Genomic DNA, 27,834 nt, shown 5'->3' with positions numbered 1-27,834 from the left:
CTCGACTTTCCCATTTATTCTTAAGGTGTTTATGTTTATGGCTTTAACTTTCTTCTGTCTGCTAAGAAATGGAGCCTTGCTCCTGATATTTTCATTCTGTATATTGGATGATAGGATATGCTAAGATGATTTTCATGTTCTAGGTTTTATGGGAGGGAAGAAGGGTATTTTTTTTATATATTAATCAGTTATAAAATCTTAATAGTATATAAGCCCACTTCTGGAGGTGTAGGAATGGATTATGACAACATACCTATTCAATGATTTCTGAAGGATAAAAAAGGAGATCAGTATTTCTGGAGTTCAAAGCTCAAAATGTCAATGGAAAACATGACTTTTTCACCGTAATTAAACATCTCATTTGAATTTTTGAATTTAGGTTTACCCAAGTGAGAAACGAATTTTGTGAGTTAGGTTTCACATATTAATGGCATGCAGACATACATAACATAGTAGGAAAGTACTGAGACTCCTGCAACCTGGAAAAGGAAGAATGATACTGATACTGATACTGATACTAATACTGATACTGATACTCTTTGGTTTTATTCACCATAAGGCTCCACTTCTTTTGGCTAGGCCTATCATGGTTCTTGTACATTTTTCCTTTTGTCTAGCATAGCACATTCTCCCTCATCTTCAGTTGTTTTCCTATAAAGTTTACTGCTTTACATTTTTGGCTAAATCAATTCAGGAGTAGTTAATCCCTGAGCTATTGCTTTCTGTTGTCTTTGCTGAAATCACCATGCCTGTGGCTAGAAAAGATCTACAAAAATATTTTTAGCTTGTTTTCCACTTAGTTACAGGGCCTCAGATGCAAAGCCTAAGGGAAGAAAACTGTTTCAGAATTCTCAATGGCCATGGAAGTGTATCCAGAAAGAACTTGGATGATTATTGTGACAGTTTCACTCATCAGCAAAATTAGCAGTACACATACTCACAAAATGTGAGCTTACTATATATTTTCTAGTCACTGCAAGGTATACATCTTTCATACTTACAGCTGTACAGACATGTATGTTAATAGGATCTTCTGTGTTTTTATTCCATGGTCTATGCAGATTCCCAGTCTTGAGTGTGCTTTTCAATATTCTGAGTGCTATTTCAGAATCAAAGAAAATTTCCACTGTGAAGGAGATGTGGTGATAGGTGCTTTTTTTCCACTTCATACTTTCTACACTGCAAACAAAACTGCTTATGGAAATGTGGTGAACTACTACAAGGATTTTCACCTACACTAAGTGATTTTTTTCCAGTTATACATTTTTGGAATTGAGAATTCATGTGAATAAGGATATATATGGAATCAAACTTGATTATTCCCTGCATTTTTCATTGTGACAGTTCTTGTCTTCCATTCTGAAATATCTTTTTGAATTATATTTTCCTTTTACAAAGGTGAAGTAAAGATTTTTTATTTTATTAACTTTGGCTTTTATAGTTTATACTTTTATAATTGGCTTTTACTCTTAGTCAGTCCACAGCACCACATCATTTACAATAATAGGTCTTCAGAGGAAGAAACATTAAATTAAAGCGTGATCCAGTTTTTCAGGAGGTTTCTGCAAGTTGAGTTATTTTTCTGTAAAAAGAAGTGATCCCACTAAAACCAACTTTGACTCATGAATGCTTGTTATAATGCTTTAGAGTCACTATGTCTTATCTATGTTAGCTGCTGCTGATTTGAAGGAATCAGAATGTCACTAGTTGGGACATCGCGCATTTGCAAAAACAACTACAACTACCTCAGATACTTGCCCTTAAAGGTTCATCTTATAATAATCTTCATTCTCAGACAATTTTTCAATATTTGTATCATATTTCCAAGTGTCTCAGTTCCACTATGTTTTCTTCCATTGTTATGAATACATTATCAATACACATTAAATAAAGTGGTAGCTACCCAAACATGTTTCTTTTAGAATGTCTGAATTCCTCAGGATTATGGGACAGTATAAGATAAGTCTGGTTGAAATTTATTGCTTCAGTTAAATGGACAAAATCATCCTATTTTCTTTTTAAAGGAAATACAGTGTACTTTTTTTCCATGCAGACATTCCCACAGTACTAGCTATCCATACAATAGGGGTTTGAAGGAGAACATTGTTTGCATTTTCCTGTTAATAAAAGAAAATTAGAAAACACATTCACAGCCATACTGAGAATTTATGGATGGAAATCTACCAATGAAAACATACAGGTGAAGGTGTGTGGTCATTCTCAAATTACTCTATTTTGATTGATGCTTTTGTGGAGTACTTAATCATGTAAATTTGATGGAAAGGGATGAGATGTGAAAAGTCATTGAATGTTGAAGATATTTTAACATATTTTATTTGTGATTGACATAGCAAACCTCACCACAAAAATTCAAAATTTGTTGTCTAGATGAAATAATTTTCATTTTGACTATTCAGCAGAAACCATATTTTACCTAGAATATATTTACAAAGTTATTTTATACTGTCTATAAGCTTTGGAAATATTTGGATGATAACGGAAACTCTCCAAGTACACAGTGGTAAAATTTCCTACCATGTTTCTGATGAAATTTTTATTTAGATGTATGTACTATATATGTTTTTAATGTGGTGTTTATTGTTCTGTGTATATGTGTAAATATGCCTTACACTCAGTTTCTTCCATGTCTTTTCCTCATTTTTCAACATGCATAAGTTTATTTGTTGCTTATTCCATGCCCGGGCCACCCTGTGACTCTTCCCTACCCCTGTCTCCACAAGGATGTACCCACTCCACCAGACCCCTCCATTCTCTGGGGCCTACATTTTCTTGAGGTTTAGGTGCCTCTTCTCTGACTGAACAAAGATCCGGCAGTCCTCTACTGTATATTTGTTGGAGGCATGATTTAAGTGTGTATGTAGCCTGATTGGTGGTTCATTGTCTGAGAGATCTTAGGGATTCAGGTTAATTGAGACTGCTAGTCCTCTTACAGGGTCACCCTCCTCAGCTTCTTTCAGCTTTGCTCTAATTCAAGCACAGGGTTCAGCAACTTCTATCTATTGGTTGGCTGTAAATATCTGCATCTGAGTATTTCAGCTGCTTGTTAGATCTTTCGAAGGACAGTCATGATAGTTCTCTTTTTGTGAGTGCTCCATAGCTCAGTAATAGTGTCAGACCTTGGAGCCTCCTCTTGAGTTGTATTCCACTTTGGATCTGTCACTGGACCCCCTTTTCCTCAGGCTCTTCTCCATTTTTGTCTCTGCAGTTTATTCTGCCAGGAACAATTAAGGGTCAGTATTTTGACTGTGGGCTGGCAAACCCATTTCTCACTTGATGCCCTGTCTTTCTCAAAGGAAAAGACCTTAGATGAAATGCCCTTCAGTGGGGATAGGGAACTTGTAATCCAGTTTTCTAACTGGAATTTTCTTTCAAGTTATCAAAATTGGTTAAACATTATGTATGGAACAAAGGAAATATAAATATAATTATGGATTATTGAATAAAATAATAAAATTTTCTTCTGCCATAGCCCTTTATGTGGACTGTCACCAGAAGGTTTTGCCTAGATTTAAGGTGATTCTCATGTCAAACTATCCAATCAAAAAAACAAAAACAAAAACAAAACCACTATACCAAACAAATCCCTTCCTGTCTGATGTGATTTGGTTGATTTCCAATTCAAAAAAATTCACAACCAAGATTCACCAGCAATCCTACATTTCTGGAATTTTATTGGTACTGGGCACTGGAGAGAAAACTCATGTTCTTATGTACTCATGGCAAGCATTTAGCTAATTGGAATAATTCAATGGTTGTGTTTTGGTATTTTTTGAAATGAAAAGAATGATGAAAATATTTGCAAAACTTTTTTGATTGCTTCTCTCGTTCATTCTTTTTTCAGCCTTCTTACTCCTTCATGTATTTCCCAGATGTATTATTTCCATGTATGCATACTGCTTAACATCATGTAGGTCTTATTTTTTTGCTTTCCAAAGATTTTAGGTACAAAGACTTTTATCTATTGTTGACTTTGAAGAAAATGTTCTTTGGGTTTAATGCACCTCATGGTATGCAAGCTCTAAATCTCACCAGTTGTCCAAAAGTGGATGATAGATGATGCCCACCTCCCCAGATGCAGGTTTCCATTCATTCTCCTGGCTCTCTGACCCTCTATCCTGTCTTTCTCCAACAAGTTATGAAGGACAAGTGGTAAATCTTGTTTGTCAATTTCACTGAGTCTGGCATTAGCTAAAACTCCATGAAATGGGTAGTTTTTTCTCTTTTATGACCATGCCCATTCTCTCTCTCTCTGTCTCTGTCTCTCTCTCTCTCTCATGTTTAAAGAGAAATTAATATTTATTCATATGGATTCTACAACATGATTAAGTAAAACTGGTTTTCTGTGAAATTCTAAAGTGTGTCCAGTATGAAGTACTTAGCTATGAAATCATATACCTTCATGAAACATTTCTTTGGAAATGGAATACTTTTATTTTAATGTGAAAATAAATTCTTCTATGTACATGGAATTTGGGATCTTGCAGAGGCTAAGTTATTTTCTTCATTGTTGGTTATATAGATGAGAATATGGTTCAGAAGGGAAAAGATTTCAGGTAAAAGTGTGAGGACAAGAACACAATTCTCCAGAAACTTGAGTGAACACTTGTAAACCAGTGATTCCTTAGAGGATGGGAGATAAACACAAGTCAATCCCTAGAAGTTTGTCTGTCACATAGCCAGGCATATGCAGAGGAAGGGAATATAGTTTTCAATGGAATATTATTCACCTTCTAAGAAAAACAAATATAAAATTCACAGATAAATAAAAGAGCTGGACTCCATCATTCTGATCAAGTTAACTGAATGTACAGTTATAAAGATAATAAGTAATTTTTTTTCATTTGTGTATTTTTTTATATTTAAATAGTAGTTATATTTCATTTGGCATATACTTAAACAGCATTAAAATTCTAAGGGTCATGGACATTATTGTGAGCAAGTATCTTTCAAAAGAGGGAATATAGGAAACTGTGGTATCAAAAAATAAATGGATTGAGTAGAATGGGGAAGGCCTATTTGAAGTGGTGAATGGGAAGACAGAGTAGACAATGAAAACGTGGGACTGGATAATTAAAATAAAGGCATTTTTGAAAAGTCCTGGAAGCTAGATAGTGTTGGAGCAGTTTATGCACCCACATTCATAGACTAATAGTAAACAATTGGAAATATAATCTTGACTAGAAGACCCTATTTCTAAAGCCACAAAGTGCTTATACTGAGAGAGCATGCAGATGTTAAGTTATACTCATCTGAGAAAGCATCCTCACTGGTTAGTTTTCTTAGAAATGGAAAGTGCTATGTATCATACTATAAGAATAATAAATCTTGCATAAATTTGATCCTTTATAGCAATAGTGAGTATCCTGGAAACATATATCCACCCTTATATAAGTGAACTGAACATCAGGATAATAACCAATCACTTTATGTTTAGAATTAAACCATATGAACCTTATATATGACACTATTGGTGGGCCAAAAACCTTTTGCTACAGAAGTCATAGATACTATATAAGAACATACTACTATTATTCTGCTATAAAGACATATTATTAACTAGCTAATTGATTATTCTAAGCATAGATTAATGTTTATCTCAAATGTTATTAGAGAAACTTGTATTTGCAGGAGATGGTCGTTTTTACAAAGACCCATACTGGTCTTGGTATAGAAAATAAGAGTTTGTGGAATTTTTAGCTCTAAATAGAATATATGTTTATGTAGCATCCATCCCTCTCAAGTTCACTGCAAAATGTAGGGTAAAAGAATTGTATAAGGAAATAATAATGTCTTTCATACAGAACAAGGCAGTTACACAGACAATTTCATAGTGCCTATAATATCATATACAAATCTTATAGAATCTTAAGCTGGACTAAGTATTATCATTCAGACCGGAGGTAGACAGGAAGTCTCACCCATAACAAGGGAGCTACTGTCAATTCATATCACCTAGCAGTAGAATAGTTATTTCATATTTTTGTGAGTGTTATCTTTTATAGGCAAACCATATTCAAATGCAAAAGCACAGATCAATAAATATATGAGAAGCATAAAGTGGGCTTGATGAATAAAAAAAAAAGAAGGTTCAAATTTGGGTGGGTAGGGAAGACAGGGTGCTGGAATTTGGCTATACTGGAGGAGATGGGGATTGTATAGAAACCATTTTATGAAACCTTAAAAATCTAATAAAAATTCCCAAGGTAAAACAAAATTCTGAGATAAAAATGTGGAAAGCTAGGACTGATCCTGGAGGTTGTCTTTTACTTATACTTGTTAAAATATATTAAAATGTATGCATTGTGTCAATGAGAATATACACACAAACATAGACACATGCATATATTACATAATAAGAGTAGACAGTAAGATAAAAATAGTGAAATAACACCCAGTATCTCACATGGGATAAATTTAGCTGGTGTTTATTTTTTATATACTGTCTTGGAAAATTGAGTAGCACAATAAGGAACCTTAATAATTGCAGAGGCTAAAGGATCCAAGTGCTAGGAAATCTGATATTTTGTGAGGACTTTTTCCTTGATATGTAGGCATAACTTTTAATGCTAACCACATATGAGAAATAGGTAAATAAAAGTTTTATGAGCGTTTAATAACAACTATTATTTTTACTGGATATTAAACAATCATAATGGGAAACATATTTTATTGTATTTCGAGCATACCTGGGACTAGTAAAATTTTGATTTCACAGAAAATGGCATTTGGATCATAAAATTTATTACATTATATCTCAAAACATTTTCAGTTTATGTTTTGCTCCCATGTAATTTTATGTCATCTGTTCAGGTATACGTTTAAGAACTACCAGTTTGTTCTGGCCTTGATATTTGCCATTGAGGAGATCAATAGGAATCCACACCTTCTATCCAACATATCCCTGGGATTTGATGTTTATAATGTCCCATACACTGAAAAAAACACTCTTATGAGTACTTTGCATTGGCTCACAGGACAGAGAAACTTCATGCCTAATTACAACTGTAGAATGAATAGAAAGTCAGCTGCTGCTCTCACAGGTACATCATGGGCAACATCTGCCCAAATGGGGACATTGCTGCACCTGTACAAATTCCCACAGGTGAGGGAGATTATTGTGTGGGACCAAAACTTTAGATACACCTTGTGGACATTTCAGGTTTGTGCAGTGGTAAAAGAGAGACACTTAAATTATGTCTTAATTATGGAAGGTAATAGGTGATCAATACACATTTTTTTTTGTTTGAACTAGAAGAAGATGAGTGTGGAATAGACAGGAATGTCATAGAACCTGGAAGAATTGTCTGTAATTTTTCAGATATATCAATAATAAAGACTTATATTTTAAACCATATTAATGGCCACTATTTCCAACTTTTGCTTCAGGACTGAGATTGTGTGTGATAAAAGTATTCTTCCTCTTAGTTCCAATTCTATTTTTCTCTTCAGCTTACTTTTGGGCCTTCAGATCCTATCTTGAGTGACAGAGATCAGTTTTCCTCTCTCTACCAGATGGCTCCAAATGACACATCTCTGTCACTTGCCATGGTCTCTCTGCTTATTCATTTCAATTGGTCCTGGGTTGGCCTGATTCTCATTGATGACCACAAAGGGACTCAGATACTGTCACACTTGAGAGAAGAAATGGATAGGAATAGAATATGTCTAGCTCTTGTGGAAATGATCCCAGTCACCTGGAATTCATTTTCCTATAATTTCTGGAAAAATTTAAAGAAGATCCAGAAATCATTGGCCAATGTTTTTATTATTTATGGAGATACTGATTCTCTCCAAGGTTTAATGAGCAATCTAGGCCAACAATTAATCACATGGAAAGTCTGGATCATGAGTTCACAATGGGATAAAACAAAGCATGCTGATTATTTTCTGTTAGACTCATTCCATGGGAGTCTCATTTTTTCACACCACCATGAGGAGAGTTTTGAGTTTTCCAATTTTATCCAGACCGTTAAGCCTTCCAAATACCCAGAAGACCCTTACCTTCCTAAGCTGTGGTATGCACTGTTCAACTGCTCATTTTCTAAATTTGATTGTCAAGTTTTGGAAAATTGTCAGCCAAATGCTTCCTTGGAATTGTCCCCTACAACCATTGTTGACACAAACATGAGTGAAGAGAGTCATAACATATACATTTCTGTGTATGCTGTTGCCCACACTCTTCATGAAATGAGTCTTCAACAATATCAAATGCAATCACATATAAATACGGAAGAAATGGTCTTCTTTCCTTGGCAGGTAAAATCCCTTCCATCGTATTATAATATTGGAATTGTGACATATTGAAAGTTTGCCAAATCATTCCAATTTGGTATTGTAAAGTTTAGTGCATTTTTTAAAAAAATATCACAAATTTAGTGTCACTTTCTAGGGATAAGTTCAGATCCATTTGTTTGTGTCCTTATGATTGTAGTGAGAAAGGCAGCAAGGAGCTAAAGTACTCACTAGGATTTCACCACATCATTGCTCTGATGAAAAAAACCTGTTCAAAATCAAGGTATAGAAAAAACTGTTTATTTGGCTTACGCTTCCACATCAGTATTACTCAGCAAGGAATTCAGTGCATCAACTCAAACAGGGTAGGCATATATAAGCAGGAGCTTATATAGAGTCTGTGGAAGGGAAGAGCTTGCTTGTTTCTATACTACTATATACTTTCAGATACTACCAGTTCTGGGCTGGTCCTACTCAAAATAAGTTGTTCTATCCCTTGACAACAGTAATTAAGAAACTGGCTTACAGAAAGATTGTATAGAAGCATTGTTACAATTGATGTTCTCCCTTTTCAGATGACCCAAGCTTATGTCAAATTGACATGAAACTATCCAGTAAAATCACTATTAAGACTATGTCATTAATAGTTCCAAAACTGTCTCATTCTAATAATTAAAGTAAAACAGATTTTTCATGTTTCTCATATTGAAATAAAAAGCTGATCTTTAAATTTCACAGTATTATTCTGCAGTGCAATGTTTATATACATAAATTTTCCCCTTAAAACTACTTTTTTTCCTTATATAAGCCTGCAAATCCCTTCAGCTCCTTGGGTCCTTTCTCTAGCTCCTCCATTGGGGACCTGGTGCTCAGTTCAATGGTTGGCTGAGAGTGTTCCCTTCTGTATTTGTCATGAACTTGCAGAGCCTCTCAGGAGACAGCTATACGAGGCTCCTGTCAGCAAGAACTTGTTGGCATCCACAATAGTGTCTGGGTTTGGTAACTGTATATGGGATGGATCCCCAGGTTATGCAGTCCATGGATGGCCTTTCTCCATAGGAGGAACAACAATATGAACCATCTAGTATCTCCAGAGTTCCCAGGGACTAAAACACCAAACAAAGAATACACATGGAGGGACCCATGGCTCCACCTGCATATGTAGCAGAGGTTAGTTTTGTTGAACATCAAAGGGAGGAGAGGCCCTTGGTCCTGAGAAGGCTCAATGCCCCATTATTGGGGAATACCAGGACAGGGAAGCAGGAATGGGTGGATTGGTGAGCAGGAGTAGGGAAAATGGGTTAGAGAGTTCTCAAGGAGAAAACAAGAAAGGGGACAACATATGAAATGTAAATACAGAATATTTCTAATAAAAAATAAAAATAAAAAAGTTATCAATGAAAAAAACTAATATTTTATTATTTTAAAAGTAAAAACTCTGTCCTTGTGTTACACACTGAATCTATGAATATATCCTGAAAATAAATGGATACGGTTTACAGAGCCTTGGTTCAAAGTTTTTCTCAGAGCTGACAGAATTCTACTCTACTCACCAAGGGGTTTGAATAACCTTATTGATATCTGCAGTAATGCTTCTTTTTACCTCAGACATTACAGATGATATACTTTCCACTGAACAGTTATATCCTTTCACGTGTATGTGTGTTGATATAGATGCATTTGTCCTTTTCAGCTTCACCATTTCCTAAGGAAAATTCATAAAGGAGAACACATGAGCTTAGAGTGGAAATGGAGGTTAATTGAAAAGTATGATATTCTCAACTTCTGGAACTTTCCAAAGGGTCTTGAACTAAAGGTGAAAGTTGGAACCTTTTCTCTGAATGCTCAGCAGGGTCAACAATTGTCTTTATCTGAGCATATGATACAATGGCCAACAAGATTTACAAAGGTGAAGTGCATCTTGTCTTAATACTTTGAGCTTACTTTCATAGCAAAAATGTGTTTATTTCAGATATAATTATTCTGGCTTGCTAACAAAAGCCTACCACTGTAAAATTACCAACAAAGAATAATTACAATTGTTCTATGCACTATAAAATTACAGTAAAGATGAATTACAATGCAGGGAATTTTCTGATTTCCAGGCTGAGGTAAATAACAATCTTTTTTGTCCCAATGTGTTCTACATGTTCATTCCTGTGCTCTTTAGTTTTACTGAACTTGGTAAAACCTGGATTTAACTACAGAGAATGAATTTTATTCTCTTAAATACCTATAAAACATTGTGACATACAATTCCCTCAGTTGTTATTCATATCATAAAAACAATGCAGTAGTCACTTTTGGTTGCTTTGATAAAGCAACATGACCCAACATTATGTACATTACAGAGTTTTACAATAAAAAAAGTTATTTTAGTGTTGAGCCAATATAATATTATCCATCAATGCAAGGAAGTTCAGTAGCAAGCAGCACACATTGAGTCAGGAGAAAGAAGCTTAGAGATCATATTGTCATACACAAATAGGAAATATTAACAGCAAAATGGGTTGACAATTAAAATCCTTCAAAATCTATTTCAGGTGCCATATTTCCTCCAGTAAGTTCTAATAACCTGAAACTTCCACATTCACACTCAGGACAATATTTTTCTAGTTCCATCCATTTGCTTGCAAGTTTCTTGATTCCATTTTTAACACCTGAATTTACCATTGTGTAAATTTACCACATTTAAAAAAAATCCATTCTGTTGTGATACAGGTTACCTTCTCTTTCTGGCTATTATGAATCAAGAAGCAATCCACAGGATTAATCAACTACCCTTGGGGTAGGATTTAAACTCCTTTGGGTATATGCCTAAGATTGGTATAGAATGATTTTTTGGTAGATTGATTCCCACAGTGCCGTAGTGTTTCTCATTGTGGCCTTTAAATTTGCTTCCCTACAAGCAATAGATGAGAGCTCTCCTTATACCTCATCGTTTTTTGTTTGTTTGTTTGTTTGTTTGTTTGTTTGTTTTTTGTTTTTTTTTGCTTTGTTTTGTTTTGTTTTGGTTTTGGTTTTGCTTTGTCTGGTCTGTTCTTTTTTTTTTTATTCGATATATTCTTTATTTACATTTCAAGTGATTTTTCCCTTTCCTGGATCCCCACTCCCTGAAAGTCCCATAAGCCCTTCTCCCTCCCCCTGTTCCCAAATCCACCCCTTCCTACTTTCCTGACCTGGTATTCCCCTACACTGCTGCACCGAGCCATTCCAGGACCAGGGACCACTCCTTCCATCTTCTTGGGCATTATTTGAAATGTGAATTGTGTCTTGGGTATTCCAAGCTTTTAGGCTAATATTCATTTATCAGTGAGTGCATACAATGAGTGTTCTTCTGAGACTGGGTTACCTCACTTAGGATGATGCTCTCCAGTTCCATCCATTTGTCTAAGAATTTCATGAATTCATTGTTTCTAATGGCTGAATAGTACTCCAGTGTGTTTATATACAACATTTTCTATATCCATTCCACATAGGGCCACTATGAACATAGTGGAGCATGTATTCTTAATATATGCTGGGGAATCCTGCAGGTATATGCCCAGGAGGGGTATAGCAAGGCTCTCTGGTAGTATCATTCCCAGTTTTCTGAGGAACTGCAAGACTGATTTCCAGAGTGGTAGTACCAGCTTGCAACCCCACCAGCAGTGGAGGAGTGTTCCTCTTTCTCCACATCCTTACCACCACCTGTTTTCTCCTGAGATTCTGAGCTCAGCCATTCTGACTGGTGTAAGGTGAAATCTCAGGAATGTTTTGATTTGCATTTCCCTGATGACTAAGGATGTTGAACATCTCTTTAGGTGCTTCTCAGCCATTCGATATTCCTCAGGTGAAAATTCTTTGTTTAGCTCTGTACCCCATTTTTAAGGGGGATATTTGGCTCTCTGGAGTCTACCATCTTGAGTTTTTTGTATATCTTGGATATAAGCCCTCTGTCAGGTGTAGTATTGGTAAAGATCTTTTCCCAATTTCTTGGTTGTCGTTTTGTCCTTTTGACAATGTCCTTTGCATTACAGAAAATTTGTAATTATTTTTCATTTATTTATTCGATAAATTTTTGTATTTACATTTCAAATGATTTCCCCTTTTCTGGGTCCCCACTCACCACAAGTCCCATAAGCCCTCTTCCGTCCCCCTGTTCCTCCATCTACCCCTTCTCACTTCCCTGTTCTGGAATTCCCCTATACTCTTGCACTGAGTCTTTCCAGAACCAGGGGCCACTCCTCCATTCTTTTTGGACATCATTTAATTTGTGGATTATGTCTTGGGTATTCAAAGTTTCTAGGCTAATATCCACTTATCGGTGAGTGCATAACATGATGGATTTTTTTGAGACTGGGTTACCTCACTTAGTATGATGATCTCCAGCTCCATCCATTTGTCTAAGAATTTCATGAATTCATTGTTTCTAATGGCTGAATAGTACTCCATTGTGTAAATATACCACATTTTTTGTATCCATTCCTCCATTGAAGGACACCTAGGTTCTTTCCAGCTTCTGGCTACTACAAATAGGGCTGCTATGAACATAGTGGAGCATGTGTCCTTATTGCCTGCTGAAGAATCCTCTGAATATATGCCCAGGAGTGGTATAACAGGGTCCTCAGGAAGTGACATGCCCAGTTTTCTGATGTTGGCTGCTGGTTTGCTGTATATTGCTTTTACTATGTTTAGATATGGGCCTTGAATTCCTGTCCTTTCCAAGACTTTTAGCATGAAAGGATGCTGAATTTTGTCAAATGCTTTTTCAGCATCTAATGAGATGATAATGTGGTTTTTTTTCTTTGAGTTTGTTTATGTAGTGAATAGCATTTATGGATTTCCTTATACTGAACCATCCCTGCATCCCTGGGATGAAGCCTACTTGATTATGGTGGATGATCGTTTTTATGTGTTCTTGGATTCGATGGGCAAAAATTTTATTTAGTATTTTTGCACCGATATTCATAAGGGAAATTGGCCTGAAATTCTCTTTCTAAGTTGGATCTTTGTGTGGTTTGGTATCAGCGTAATAGTGGCTTCGAAGAAGGAGTTGGGTAGTGTTCCTTCTGTTTCTATTTGGTGGAAAAGTTTGAAGAGTATTAATGTTAAGTCTTCTTTGAAGGTCTGATAGAATTCTGCACTGAAACTATCTGGTCCTCTGCTTTTTTTTGGTCGGAAGCCTATCTATGACCCCTTCTATTTCTTTAGGGGTTATGGGTCTGTTTAGATGGTCTATTTGATCCTGGTTTAATTTTGGTAATTGGTATCTGTCTAAGAAAATGTCCATTTCCTCCAGATTCTCCAGTTGTGTTGAGTACAGGTTTTTGTAGTAGGATCTGATGATTTTTTTGAATTTCCTCGGTTTCTGTTGTAATATCTCCGTTTTCATTTCTAATTTTGTTAATTTGGATACTTTCTCTGTGCCCTTTGGTTAGTCTGGCTAAGGGTTTATCTATCTTGTTGATATTTTCAAAGAACCAGCTTTTGGTGTTGTTGATTCTTTGTATGGTTCTCTTGGTTTCTACTTGATTGATTTCAGCCCTGAGTTTGATGATTTCCTGTCTTCTTCTCCTCCTGGGTGAATTAGCTTCTTCTTGTTCCAGGGTTTCAGATGTTCCGTTAATCTTCTAGTGTATACTCTCTCGAATTTCTTTTTGGAGGCACTCAAAGCTACGAGTTTTGCTCTTAGCACTGCTTTCATTGTGTCCCATAGATTTGTGTATGTTGTGCCTTTATTTTCATTAAATTCTAAGAAATCTTTGATTTATTTCTTTATTTCTTCCTTGACCAAGGTATCATTGAGTATTGTTCAGTTTCCATGTGTATGTGGGCTTTCTGTTGTTTTTACTGTTATTAAAGACCACTTTTACTCCATAGTGATCTGATAGGAGGCATGGGATTATTTCAATCTTCTTATATTTGTTGAGGTCTGTCTTGTGACCAACTATATGATCTATTTTGGAGAAGGTACCATGAGGTGCTGAGAAAAAGGTATATTCTTTTGCTTTGGGATGAAAAATTCTATATATATCTGTTAACTCCAATTGGTTTCAAAGCTTCAATTAGTTTCACTGTCTCCCTGTTTAGTTTCTGTTTTCCTGATTGGTCCATTGGTGAGAGTGGAGTGTTGAAGTCACCCACAATTATTGTGTTAAGTGCAATGTGTACTTTGAGCTTTAGTAAAGTTTCTTTTATGAATGAGGGCACCCTTGTATTTGGGGATAGATGTTCAGGATTGAGAGTTCTTCTTGTTGGATTTTTCCTTTGACCAGCAAATAGTGACCTTCCATGTCTCTTTTGATGACATTAGGTTGAAAGTCAATTTTATCTGAAATTAGAATGGCAACTCCGGCTTGTTTCCTGGGACCATTTACTTGTAGAATTGTCTTCCAGCCTTTTACTCTAAGGTAGTTTTTGTCTTTGACACTGAGGTGTGTTTCCTGTATGCAGCAAAATGTAGGGCCCTGTTTATGTAACCAGTCTGTTAGTCTATGTCTTTTTATTGGGAAATTGAGTCCATTGATGTTAAGAGATATCAAGGAATAGTGGTTATTGCTTCCTGTCATTTTTGATTTTAATTTTATAATTGTATGGTTATCTTCTTTGGGTTTGATGAAAGAAGCTTAATATACTGCTTTTTCCAGGGTATAGTTTACCTCATTGTAATGGTGTTTTCCCCCTATTATCCTTTGTAGGGCTGGGTTTGTAGAAAGATACTGTGTAAATTTGGTTTTGTCATGGAATATCTTGGTTTCTCCATCTATAGTAATTGAGAGTTTCTCTGGGTATAGTAGTCTTGGCTGGCATTTGTGTTCTCTTAGAGTCTGCATGAGCTCTGCCCAGGATCTTCTAGCTTTCATGGTCTCTGGTCAGAAGTCTGGTGTAATTCTGATAGGTCTTCCTTTATATGTTACTTGCCCTCTTTCTCTTACTGCCCTAAGTATTCTTTCTTTGTTTAGTACATTTGGGGTTTTGATTATTATGTGACGGGAAGTATTTCTGTTCTGGTCCAGTCTGTTTTGAGTTCTTCTTCTTGTATATTCACAGGCATAACTCTCTTTAGGTTAGGGAAGTTTTCTTCCATAATTTTGTTGAAAATATTTGCTGGCCCTTTAAGTTGTAAATCTTCACTCTCATCAATGCCTATAATCCTTAGATTTGGATTTCTCATTGTGTCCTGGATTTCCTGGATGTTTTGGGTTACAAGCTTTTTGCATTTTGCATTTTCTTTAACTGTTGAGTCCATGGTTTCTATGGTATCTTCAGCATTTGAGATTCTTTCTTCTATCTCTTGTATTCTGTTGTTGATATTTGCGTCTATGGTCCCTGATTTCTTCCCATGGTTTTCTATCTCCAAAGTTGTCTCCCTTTGTGCTTTCTTAGTTGTTTCTACTTCTGTTTTTAGATCCTGTAAGTTTTTGCTCAATTCTGTCATTTGCTTGTTTGTGTTTTCCTCTAATTCTTTAAGAGATTTTTGTGTTTCCTCTTCCATGACTTCTGCCTGTTGATCAAAGTTCTCCTGTATTTCTTTAAGTGATTTTTGCATTTCCTCCTTATTGGCTTTTGTATTCTCCTGAATTTCTTTCAATGATTTTTGTGTTTCCCTTGTAAGGGCTTCTAATTTTTGATCTATTTTCTCGTGAATTTCTTTAAGTATGCCCTTCATGTGTTCCTGTACCAGCATCATGACCAGTGATTTTAAATCCAAATCTTGTTTTTCTGGTGTGTTGGGGTGTCCAGGACTTGCTATTGTTGGAGAATTGGTTTCAGATGCTGCAATAATGCCTTGGTTTCTGTTAGTAACATTCCTGCATTTGCCTTTAGCCATCTAGTTCTCCCAGGTGTTAGATGGTCTGATTGTCACTGGCTGGTGCTTCAACCTACTGTGGATCTTTAAGGTTATCTCTGCAACACTGGATGACTGGGTTTCCTCTGGAACAGATTACTGATATGCTGCCTTCCTCTTTTGTGCCTTTGGAGCCCTTCTCAGTCTTGCCTCAAGCAATGTTATACTTAGGTTGTCAAGGTCAACTAGGTGTTCTCTGTCTGCTCTATTATGGAGTGAAGATGGTGTGGTGGGGTTCACTCCCTCTGTTGATTCTCACATAGGACACAGGTCCCACGATGGACTGTCTTGCAGATGAACCGCCTATGTGCTCAGTTCCTGAGTGCAGGCAGACCCCTGGCGGTTTGCACCACCAGAAATCTAAAGCTCAGTGTGATACAGTACCTAGTGACCCTTTTCTGTCTCAGCAAGCAGTGAGTATGGCAGCGGGGCTTCTCTCCTTCCACAGCCCATTGGGCAGAACCCAGGCCCTGTGCCTGGTGGGCTGGCAGACAAACTGCTTATGTGCTCAGTTCCTGAGTGCAGGCAGACCCCTGGAGGTTTGCACCACCAGAGATCTAAAGCTCAGGATGATACAGTACCTAGTGATCCTTTTCTGTCCCGGCAGGCAGGGAGTATGGCTGTGGGGCTTCTCTCCTTCCTCAGCTCTCTTGTACCCATTTTTAATAGGGTTATTTGGTTTTCTGGGGTCTAACTTCTTGAATTCTTTGTATATATTGGATATTAGTCCTCTATCTGATGTAGGGTTGGTGAAGATATTTTCCCAATTTGTTGGTTGCCAATTTGTCCTTTTGATGGTGTTTGCCTTACAGAAACTTTGTAATTTTATGAGGTCCCATTTGTCAATTCTTAATCTTAGAGTATACGCTATTGGTGTTCTGTTCAGGAAATTTCCCCCTGTACTGATGTCCTCAAGTTTCTTTTCTATTAGCTTCAGACTCTCTGACTTTATGTGGAGGTCCTTGATACATTTGGAGTTGAGCTTAGTACAAGGAGATAAGGATGGATCAGTTCGCATTCTTCTGCATGCTGACCTCCAGCTGAACTAGCACCATTTGTTGAAAAGGCTATCTTTTTTCCATTGGATGTTTTCAGCTTCTTTGTCGAGGATCAAGTGGCCATAGGTGTGTGGGTTTATTTCTGGATCTTCAATCCTTTTCCATTGATCTGCCTGCCTATCACTGTACCAATACCATACAGTTTTTAACACTATTGCTCTGTAGTATTGCTTGAGGTCAGGGATACTGATTCCCCCAGAATTTCTTTTGTTGTTGAGAATAGTTTTAGCTATCCTGGGTTTTTTGTTATTCCAGATGAATTTGAGAATTGCTCTTTCTAGCTCTATGAAGAACTGAGTTGGGATTTTGATGGGGATTGCATTGAATCTGTAGATTGCTTTTGGCAAAATGGCCATTTTAACTATATTAATCCTGCCGATCCATGAGCATGGGAGATTTTTCCATTTTTTTTTTTTGAGGTCTTCTTCCATTTCCTTCTTCAGAGTCTTGAAGTTCTTGTCATACAGATCTTTCACATGTTTGGTAAGAGTCACCCCAAGGTACTTTATAGTGTTTGTGGCTATTGTGAAGGGTGTCATTTCCCTAATTTCTTTCTCAGCTTGCTTATCCTTTGAGTATAGGAAGGCTACTGATTTGCTTGAGTTGATTTTATAACCTGCCATTTTGCTGAAGCTGTTTATCAGCTGTAGGAGTTCTCTAGTGGAGTTTTTTGGGTCACTTAGGTAGACTATCATATCATCTACAAATAATGATAGTTTGACCTCTTCCTTTCCAATTTGTATCCCTCCAACCTCCTTATATTGTCTAATTGCCCAAGCTAGTACCTCAAGTACAATATTGAAAAGAGAAAGAGAAAGGGGGCAGCCCTGTCTAGTCCCTGATTTTAGTGCGATTGCTTCAAGTTTCTCTCCATTTCGTTTGATGCTGGCTACCAGTTTGCTGTATATTGCTTTTACTATGTTTAGGTATGGGCCTTGAATTCCTTTTCTTTCCAAGACTTTATGCGTGAAATGATGCTGAATTTTGTGAAATGCTTTTACAGAGTCCAATGAAATGACCATGTGGTTTTTCAGAACTTAATGAAAATGAAGGCACAATATACCCAAATCTTTGGGACACAATGAAAGCAGTGCTAAGAGGAAAACTAATAGCGCTGAATGCCTCCAAAAAGAAACAGGAGAGATCATACACTAGCAGCTTAATGGCACACATGAAAGCTCTGGAACAAAAAGAAACTACTTTACCCAGGAGGAGAAGAAGACAGGAAATCACCAAACTCAGGGCTGAAATCAATCAAGTGGAAACAAAGTGAGCCATACAAAGAATCAACGAACCCAGGAGCTGGTTCTTTGAGAAAAATCAACAAGATAGATAAACCCTTAGCCAGGCTGACCAAAGGGTACAGAGAAATTATCCAAATTAACAAAATTAGAAATGAAAAGGAGGATATAACAACAGAAACTGAGGAAATTAAAAAAAATCATCAGATCTTACTACAAAAGCCTATACTCAACACAACTCGAGAATCTGGAGGATATGGACAATTTCCTATACAGATACCAAATACCAAAATTAAATCAGGACCAAATAGATCATTTAAACAGTCCCATAACCCCTAAAGAAATAGAAGGGGTCATAGAAAGTCTTCCAACCAAAAACAGCACAGGACCAGACCGTTTCAGTGCAAAATTCTATCAGACCTTCAAAGAAGACATAATACCAATACTCTTCAAACTATTCCACAAAATAGAAACAGAAGGAACACTACCCAACTCCTTCTACAAATTCACAATTACGCTGATACCAAAACCACACAAAGATCCAACAAAGAAAGAGAACTTCAGAACAATTTCCGTTATGAACTTCGATGCAAAAATACTCAATAAAATTCTTGCCAATCGAATCCAAGAACACATCAAAACAATCATTCACCATGATCAAGTTGGCTTCCTCCCAGGGATACAGGGATGGTTCAATATATGGAAATCCATCAATGTAATCCACTACATAAACAAACTCAAAGATAAAAAAAAAAATTTTTGGTCATTTCATTGGAGTATTTTTGCATTGATATTCATAAGGGAAATTCGTCTAATATTCTCTTTTTTGTTGTTGTTGTATCTTTGTGTGGTTTTGGTATCAGCGAAGTTGTGGCTTCATAGAATGAGTTAGGTAATGTTCCTTCTGTTTACATTTTGTGGAATAGTTTGAAGAGTATTGGCATTAGGTCTCCTTTGAATGTCTGATAGAATTCTGCACTAAAGCCATCTGGTCCTTGGTTTTCTTTGGTTGGGAGACTGTCAATGACCCCTTCTATTTCACTAGGTCTTATGGGACAATTTAGATGCTCTATCTGACCGTGATTAAAATTTGGTCGTTGGTATCTGTCTAGGAAATTGTCCATTTGATCCAGATTTTCCAGTTCTGTTGAGTATAGACTTTTTTAGTAGGATATGATAATTTTTTTGAATTTCCTCAGTTTCTGTTGTTATCTCACCCTTTTCATTTCTGATTTTGTTAATTTGGGTACTGTTTCTGTGCCCTCTGGTTAGTCTGGCTAAAGGTTTATCTATCTCGTTGATTTTCTCAAAGAACCACCTCCTACTTTTGTTGATTCTTTGTACAATTCTTTTTGTTTCAACTTGGTTGATTTCAGCCCTGAGTTTCCTGATTTCCTACCTTCTATTCCTCTTGGGTGAATTAGCTTCTTTTTGTTCTAAAGCTTTCAGGTGTTCTGTTAAACTGCTAGTGTATGCTCTCTCCAACTTCTTTTTGTAGGCATATAGAGCTATGAGTTTTCCTCTTAGCACTGCTTTCATTGTGTCCCATAAAGTTGGGTATGTTGTGCCTTCATTTACATTAAATTCTAAAAAGTCTTTGCCTTCTTTATTTCATCCTTGACCAAGGTATCGTTGAGTAGAGAATTGTTCAGCTTCCGTGTGTATGTGGGCTTTTTGATTTTTTTTCTTGCTATTGAAGACCACCCTCATTCCATAATTATCTGATAGGAGGCATGGAATTAGTTTGATCATCTTATATCTGTTGAATTCTGTTTTGTGACAAAATGGTCAGTTTTGGAGAAGGTACCATGAAGTACTGAGAAGAAGGTATATTCCTTTGATTTATGATTAAATGTTCTATAGACATCTATTAATTCCATTTGGTCCAAAACTTCTGTTAGTTTTACTGTGACTCTGTTTATTTTGTGTTGCCTGATCTATCCATTGAAGAGAGTGGGGTGTTTAAGTCCCCCACAATTATGTGGGGTGCTATGTGTGCTTTAAACTGTAGTAAGGTTTCCTTTACAAATGCAGGTGCCCTTGTATTTGGGGCATAGATGTTCAAAATTGTGAGTTCTTCCTTTCATGAGTATAAAGTGGCCTTCTGTATCTTTTTTGATGACTTTTGGTTGAAAGTCTATTTTATCTGATATTAGAATGGCTACTCCAGCTTATTTCCTGGGACCATTTGCTTGGAGAACTGTTTTCCAGCCTTTTACTCTGAGGTAATGTTTGTCTTTGACACTGAGATGCATTTCCTGTATGCAGCAAAATGTTGGGTCTTGTTTACAAATCCAGTCTGTTAGTTTATGTCTTTTTATTGGGGAATTGAATTCATTGATGTTAAGAGATATTAGGGAATAGTGATTGTTGCTTCCCACTGTTTTTGATGTGATTTTTATGTTTGTGTGGTTATCTTCTTTTGGGTTTGTTGAAAGGAGATTGCTTTCTTGCTTTTTCTTGTGTGTAGTTTCCCTCCCCTTGTTGGGGTTTTCCATTCATTATCCTTTGAAGGTCTGGATTTGTGGAAAGATCCTGTGTAAATTGGTTTGTGTCATGAAAAACCTTGGTTTGTCCATTTATGGTAATTGAGATTTGCTGGATATAGCAGGTAGGGTTGGCATTTGTGTTCCCTTAGGGTCTGCATGATGTTTTCCCAGGTTCTTCTGGCTTTCTTAGTCTCTGGTGAAAAATCCAGTGTAATTCTGATAGTTCTACCTTTATATGTTACTTGACATTTTTCCCTTACTGCTTTTGATATTCTTTCTTTGTTTAGTATATTTGATGTTTTAAATATTATGTGACAGGATGAATTTCCTTTCTGGTCAAATCTATTTGGAGTTCTGTAGGCTTCTTGAATGTTCATGGGCATTTCTTTCGTTAGGTTAGGGAAGTTTTCTTCTATAATTTTGTTGAAGACATTTACGGACCCTTTAAGTTGGAAATCTTCACTCTATTCTATGTCTATAATCCTTAGGTTTGGTCATCTCATTTTTATTCCTGGATTTCCTGGATATTTTGGGTCAGGAGCTTTTTGCATTTTTCATTTTTTTCACTATTGTTTCAATGCTTTCTATGGTATCTTCTGCATCTGAGATTCTCTCTTCTATCTCTTGTATTCTGTTGTTGATGCTTGGATCCATGACTCCTGACTTCTTGCCTAGGTTTTCTATGTCCTGAGTTGTCTCCCATTGTGATTTTGTTATTGTTTCTACCTCCTTCTTTAGATACTGGATGGCTTTATTTAACTCCTTCACCTATTTTGTTGTGTTTTCCCTTAGTTCTTCAAGGGCTTCTCGCTGTTTACTTGTGTTCTCTTGTATTTCTTCAAGGGAGTTATTTATGCCCTTCTTGATGCCCTCCATGATGCCCTCCATCAGCATCATGACCTGTAAATTTAAATCCAATCTTGCTTTCCTGGTGTGTTGGGGTATCCAGGACTTGCTGTTGTGGGAGAATTGGGTTCAGATGGTGCCATATTGCTTTGATTTCTTTTAGCAATTTTCTCACACTTGCCTTTTGCCATCTGGTTGTCTCTGGTGTTAGTTGGGCCTGCTGTCACAGACTGGAGCTTGCCCCGCCTGTGTGTGTGCCTGTAGCCCTATCTCAGCAACCCTGGGTGAGCTGCTTTCTCCTGACACAAGTAGCTGTGGTGCTGCAGAGTTCCTGGGTGCAGGTGGAGTCCTGGTGTGGTGTGTCCCAAATAATCCTCTACTCTGGTGAAACCTGCCTACCAATCTGTTGCACAGTCACAGAAGCAAAAATGGCAACCGAGAGCCACTCTTGTAGTTTTATTTGGGTATGTACCTCTGTGGCCCCGATCAGCTCTGGATGCAGGCTATGCTGACTGTCTCCTCCTCACTGGCTGTTGGGTATGTAGCTGGCCTCCTACACTGCTTGGATATGGCCCACTGTGGCCGAGGGTGTTCCTGATCCAGAGTCAGAAACTGGAAGGCTCTTGTGAGAGGCCTCCAGACTGGATCCTCTGATCTGCAGGGCCGGACTCACCTGTGCAGGGTGCCTCTTCTTCGATGGCTACTGGGTGTATCTCCTCATCCTTTATAACCTGAACTGTCACATGTGTTATTGATCTTTGCTATTGTGACATGTGAAACAAAATGTAGAAAGTGTTTTGATTTTCATTCTCTTGATAACTAAAGATGTTGAACATTTTCTTAAGTGTTTCTCAGCCATTTGTGTTTTCTCTTTTGAAAATTCTCTGATTAGATACATACCCCATTTTAAAATAGATTATTTGTTTTTCTGATATCAAGTCTCCTGAGTTCTTTATACATTTTAGATATAAGACCTAGTCCTCGATCAGATATGGTGTTGGAATACAAGTTTCCCATTCTATAGGCTGCTACCTTGTCTGATTGGTGGTGTATTTTGCTTTATAAAAGCTTTTCAGTTTCAGGAAGTTCCATTAATTAATTGTTTATCATTGTGCCTGGGCCATTGGTGATCTATTCAGAAATTCATTTTTCTTTGTAAATGAGTTCACGGCTATTTCAGAATGTATATTTCTACCTCAGATAAATTTCTTTGTACAATTCCTCAAATGTCCAACAATTTTGTTCCATGATGATTTTAAACCCTGTTTAATTTACCATCTTTTGAATTATCACAAAGTAAATTTGCAACTATGTATACAGTGAGTACAGAGATATGATGTCTGACATTTATTTCTACATACCAATCTTGTTCATAGTTCCAAATTATCTAACTTCTGAATTCTTGGTTATAGATCATAATTATTCCAAACTATACAACTTAGTGATGATCTTCTGACTAAACTTTGAATACATGGAACAATTAATGACTTATCACATTCATAGCTATATACATTGCAAATAGGTTGTTTTACATTCAAAGGCAGACTACTGCAGCTTTTGACAAAGCTCTGTGTATGTTAAAACATCTTTTTATTTTTTAGATTCCTCAGTCTGTATGCTATACCAGCTGCTGGCCAGGATTCAGGAAAGCCACTCAGGAGGGTAGGGGCGTCTGTTGCTATGACTGCATTCCTTGTCCAGACAATGAAATTTCCAATGAGACAGGTAAATAAGGCAGGACTCAAACAGAAAACAGTTACTCCACTCAATGGGATCTGTAATATCCAAGTAACTGAAAAAGATTTGGAAAAAAGCATAGAGAAAAATAGTCTCCTTCATTCATTTAAAAATTTAAATATTATACCATAATTTACTTTCCCTTTTCTTAAGTAGCCCACAGCAGCTCTTTGTTTTATTATTATTCAACATATTCTTTATTTATATTTCAAATGATTTCCCCTTTTCAGGATCCCCATCCCCAAAAGTCCCATAAGCCCTCTTCCCTGCCCCTGTTCCCTAATCAATTCCTTTCCACTTCCCTGCCCTGGTATTCCCCTATACTGTTGCACTGAGCCTTTCTTCCACCAGAGGCCTCTATTTCTTCTTCTTAGGCATCATTTGATATGTGAATTTTGTCTTGGGTATTCCAAGCTTCTGAGATAATATCTGCTTATCAGTGAGTGCATATCATGTGTGTTCTTTTGTGATTGAGTCACCTCACTCCAGATGATATTCTCCTGTTCCACCCACTTGCCTAAGAATTTCATGAATTCATTGTCTTTAATAGCTGAGTAGTATTCCATAGTGTAAATATTCCACATTTTCTGTATCCATTCTTCCTTTGAGGAACATCTCTGTTCTTTCTAGCTTCTGGCTATTATACATAGGGTTGCTGTGAACACAGTGGAGCATGTATCCTTATTACTTGCTGGGGAATCCTGTGGGTATATGCCCAGGAGGGATATAGCAGGGTCCTCTGGTAATATTATACCCAGTTTTCTGAGGAACTGCCAGACATATTTTCAGAGTGGTTGTACCAGCTTGCAGCCCTACAAGCAGTGGAGGAGTGCTCCTCTTTCTCCACATCCTTGCCAGCCCCTTTTTTCTGTGAAAATTCTTTGTTTAGCTCTGTACCCCATTTTTATTTGGGTCATTTGGCTCTCTGGAGTCTACCTTCTTGAGTTCTTTGTATATCTTGGATATAAGCCCTCTGTCGGATATAGAGTTGGTAAAGATCTTTTCCCAATTTGTTGGTTGCCATTTTGTCCTTTGACACTGTCCTTTGACTTACAGAAACTTTGTAATTTTATGAGGTCCAATTTGTCAGTTCTTGATCTTAGAGCATAAGCTACAGGTAGATCAATGGAATAGAATTGAAGGCCCAGAAATGAACCCACACACCTATAATCACCTGACCATCCAGTGGGGAGAAAAGATAGCCTTTTCAACAAATGGTGCTGGTTCACCTGGAGGTCAGCATGCAGAAGAATGCACATCAATCCATTGTTATCTCCTTGTACTAAGCTCAAGTTCAAGTGGATCAAGGACCTCCACATAAAATCTGAAACTAATAGAAAAGAAACTGGGGAAGAGCCTTGAGCACATGGGCACAGGGGAAAATTTCCTCACCAGAACACCATTTTTTTCTTTTAATGAATGCGGGTACCCTTGCATTTGGAACATAGTGGTTCAGAATTGAGAGTTCATTCTGGTAGATTTTTTTTTCCTTTGATGAGTATGAAGTGTCCTTCCATTTTTGTTTTTTGATAACTTTTGGTTGAAAGTTGATTTTATTCTATATTTGAATGGCTACTCGAGCTTTCTTTTTGAGACCATTTGCTTTGAAAATTATTTTCTAGACTTTTACTCTGAGGTAGTGTTTGTCTTTGTCACTGAGGTGAATTTCCTGTATGCAGCAAAATGCTGGGTCCTGTTTGCATATCCAGTCTGTTAGTATATGTCTTTTTGTTTGGGAATTGAGTCCAATGATATTAAGATATAGTAAGAAAAAGTGATTGTTGCTTCCTCTTAATTTTGATGTTTGAGGTAGAATTATGTTTGTATCTCTATCTGTTTTGGGGTTTGTTGAAATAAGATTACTTTCTCGCTTTTTCTATGGTGTACTTTCCCTCTTTGTGTCCGAGTTTTTCATCTATTATTCTTTGGAGGACTGAATTTGTGGAAAGATGTTGGGCAAATTTTGTTTTGTCATGGAATATATTGGTTTCTTTATCTATGGTGATTGAGAGCTTTTCTGGATAGTAGCCTAGGCTTGCATTTCTGTTCTCTTAGGGTCTGTGTGACATCAGCCCAGGATCTTTTAGCTTTCATCATCTCTGGTGAGATGTCTGGAGTAATTCTGTTAGGTCTGCTTTTATATGTTACTTGACCTTTTTCCCTTACTGCTTTTAATATTCTTTCTTTGTTTAGTACATTTGGTGTTTTGATTATTATGTGATGGGAGGAAATTCTTTTCTGGTACAGTCTGCTTGGTGTTCTGTAGGCTTCTTGTACATTCATGGGTATATCTTTTCTTAGATTACACAAGTTTTCTTCTATAATTTTGTTGAAGATATACTGGCCTGTTAATTTGGGAATCTTTGCTCTCTTCTATACCTATTATCCTTAGGTTTCATCTTCTCATTAATAGTGACATTTTCTAAGCATTCAAGATTGTAATAATGTTCACTATTACCAGATCCATTTGAGAATAAAACATTTGATTAGCATAAGAAATTTAATGAAAAATAAATTACTTTATGACCCATATCTGAGAATAATATTGTAATATAATAATTTCAAGTGACTATCTGTTTTGTCCGGAAGCCACATGTACAATTGAGAAAAACATCTTATGTTTTTTGATATCAAATCCTAAATACATGCATGCACTAGAATCTATTCATAAAGAGATTTTCAAAATATCAATAACAATATCAAAAGAGAGAGAGTACAGAATGCAAAAGACAAATGAAATGGTCTTCTTTATTAGTAGCGTCAATGAAGAAGATTGGCCAAATGAGCCAATATTGATAGCTGTCAGCTATGTAGAGTCTTTAGGATTGTAGTCCTTAAGAGGTTGCCTTTGCTTTGGGAGTTGTTCTACATCCACAAATATACTATCAACATCAAATCTACTAAGTATGTATTAAAAATATGTATAAGAAGGAGAGGAGAGAGACCATATGAAGAAAAATTTGCATCTGTAAGGAAGGAGTTACAGGGGCAGAATGGGTACTGAATTGGATGTAATTGCATTATATCATGTTTAGATACTAAAGTAATAAAATGAGGTTTGATTACATGAATTATTAATTATTCACTTTATGGTATTTGTTTATTTGTCCCATAGAAGCCAAAGAAAGTGATATAGGTAACAATCCTGTTCATATGTAGTTATAAATCTTTTAGTATAAAAGAGAGTAACTGTTCAGTAACTTAAATTTGTCTTTATTTCTTATCAGATGCTGATCAGTGTGTGAAGTGTCCAGAAACTCATTTTTCAAATACAGAGAAGAACAACTGCCTGCAGAAATCTATGAGCTTTCTTGCATATAATGACCCTCTAGGCATAGTCCTTACTACCATAGCCCTATGCTTCTCTGCCTTTACACTTGTGGTTTTTGGGGTCTTTGTGAAACACAGAAACACTCCAGTTGTCAAAGCCAATAATCGTACTCTCAGTTACATCCTGCTCATGACACTTGTTTTCTGTTTCCTTTGTTCTTTGCTCTTCATTGGTCAACCAAACACAGCAACCTGCATCATGCAGCAGACCACATTTGGAATTGTATTCAGTGTGGCTCTCTCTACTGTCTTGGCCAAAGCTATTACTGTTGTTATGGCATTTAAGGTCATGTTTCCAGGAAGTATAATGAGGTGGTTAATAGTATCAAGGGCCCCAAACTACATAATTCCTATCTGTACCCTGATCCAAATTGTGCTTTGTGGAATCTACCTGGGAACTTCTCCTCCTTTCCTTGACCAAGATCTACATTCTGAACATGGCCACATCCTTATTATATGCAACAAGGGTTCAGTCGTTTTCTTTCATTGCATCCTGGGATACCTCTGCTTCTTGGCACTTGGAAGCTGTGTCATGGCCTTCTTGTCCAGGAATCTTCCAGATACTTTCAATGAAGCAAAATTCTTGTCATTTAGCATGCAGGTATTTTTCTGTGTCTGGGTTACCTTCCTACCTGTCTACCACAGCACCAAGGGGAAAGTCATGGTAGCCATGCAGGTCTTCTCTATCTTTGCTTCCAGTGCAGGGATCTTAGCTTTAATCTTTGCCCCCAAATGTTACATTATTTTGTTAAGGCCAGACCAGAACTCACTTCATCATATTAGGGACACAGCATATTCAAGAAGAAATAAAACACTTTAAAAATAAACTTGTATAATGAAACTTCAAAATATCTATTATACAAGGATATAAGCCAGTTTTATATTCTTCAAAATATCAATTATACAGTTATAATATGGGATTTGTGTCTGTATTATTTTTTCCACCTATATTAAAATCACATTGTATTGGTCCCTTCAATATGTTTAAGTTTGAACTCAATTTAGTATTTTGTGTTATAAGGATTACCTGGATACCCCTGTTTATCCTT

The 27,834-nt window shown here is 36.7% G+C and overlaps 1 protein-coding gene and 1 pseudogene across 1 annotated transcript in view; one reads left to right on the top strand and one right to left on the bottom strand.

The window, feature by feature from the left end:
* Nucleotides 1-27,834, bottom strand: part of LOC127673567 (formyl peptide receptor 2-like) — a 476,281-nt gene that overhangs the window by 90,486 nt on the left and 357,961 nt on the right. The window lies entirely within an intron of this gene.
* Nucleotides 1,014-27,605, top strand: LOC127673559 (vomeronasal type-2 receptor 116-like; annotated as a pseudogene).

The sequence above is a fragment of the Apodemus sylvaticus genome, chromosome 23 (assembly GCF_947179515.1).
Source record: "Apodemus sylvaticus chromosome 23, mApoSyl1.1, whole genome shotgun sequence".
In the NCBI taxonomy this organism is placed as follows: domain Eukaryota; kingdom Metazoa; phylum Chordata; class Mammalia; order Rodentia; family Muridae; genus Apodemus; species Apodemus sylvaticus.
The sequence above is the reverse complement of the archived record's forward strand: the minus strand, read 5'-3'. Positions and strand labels throughout refer to the sequence as shown.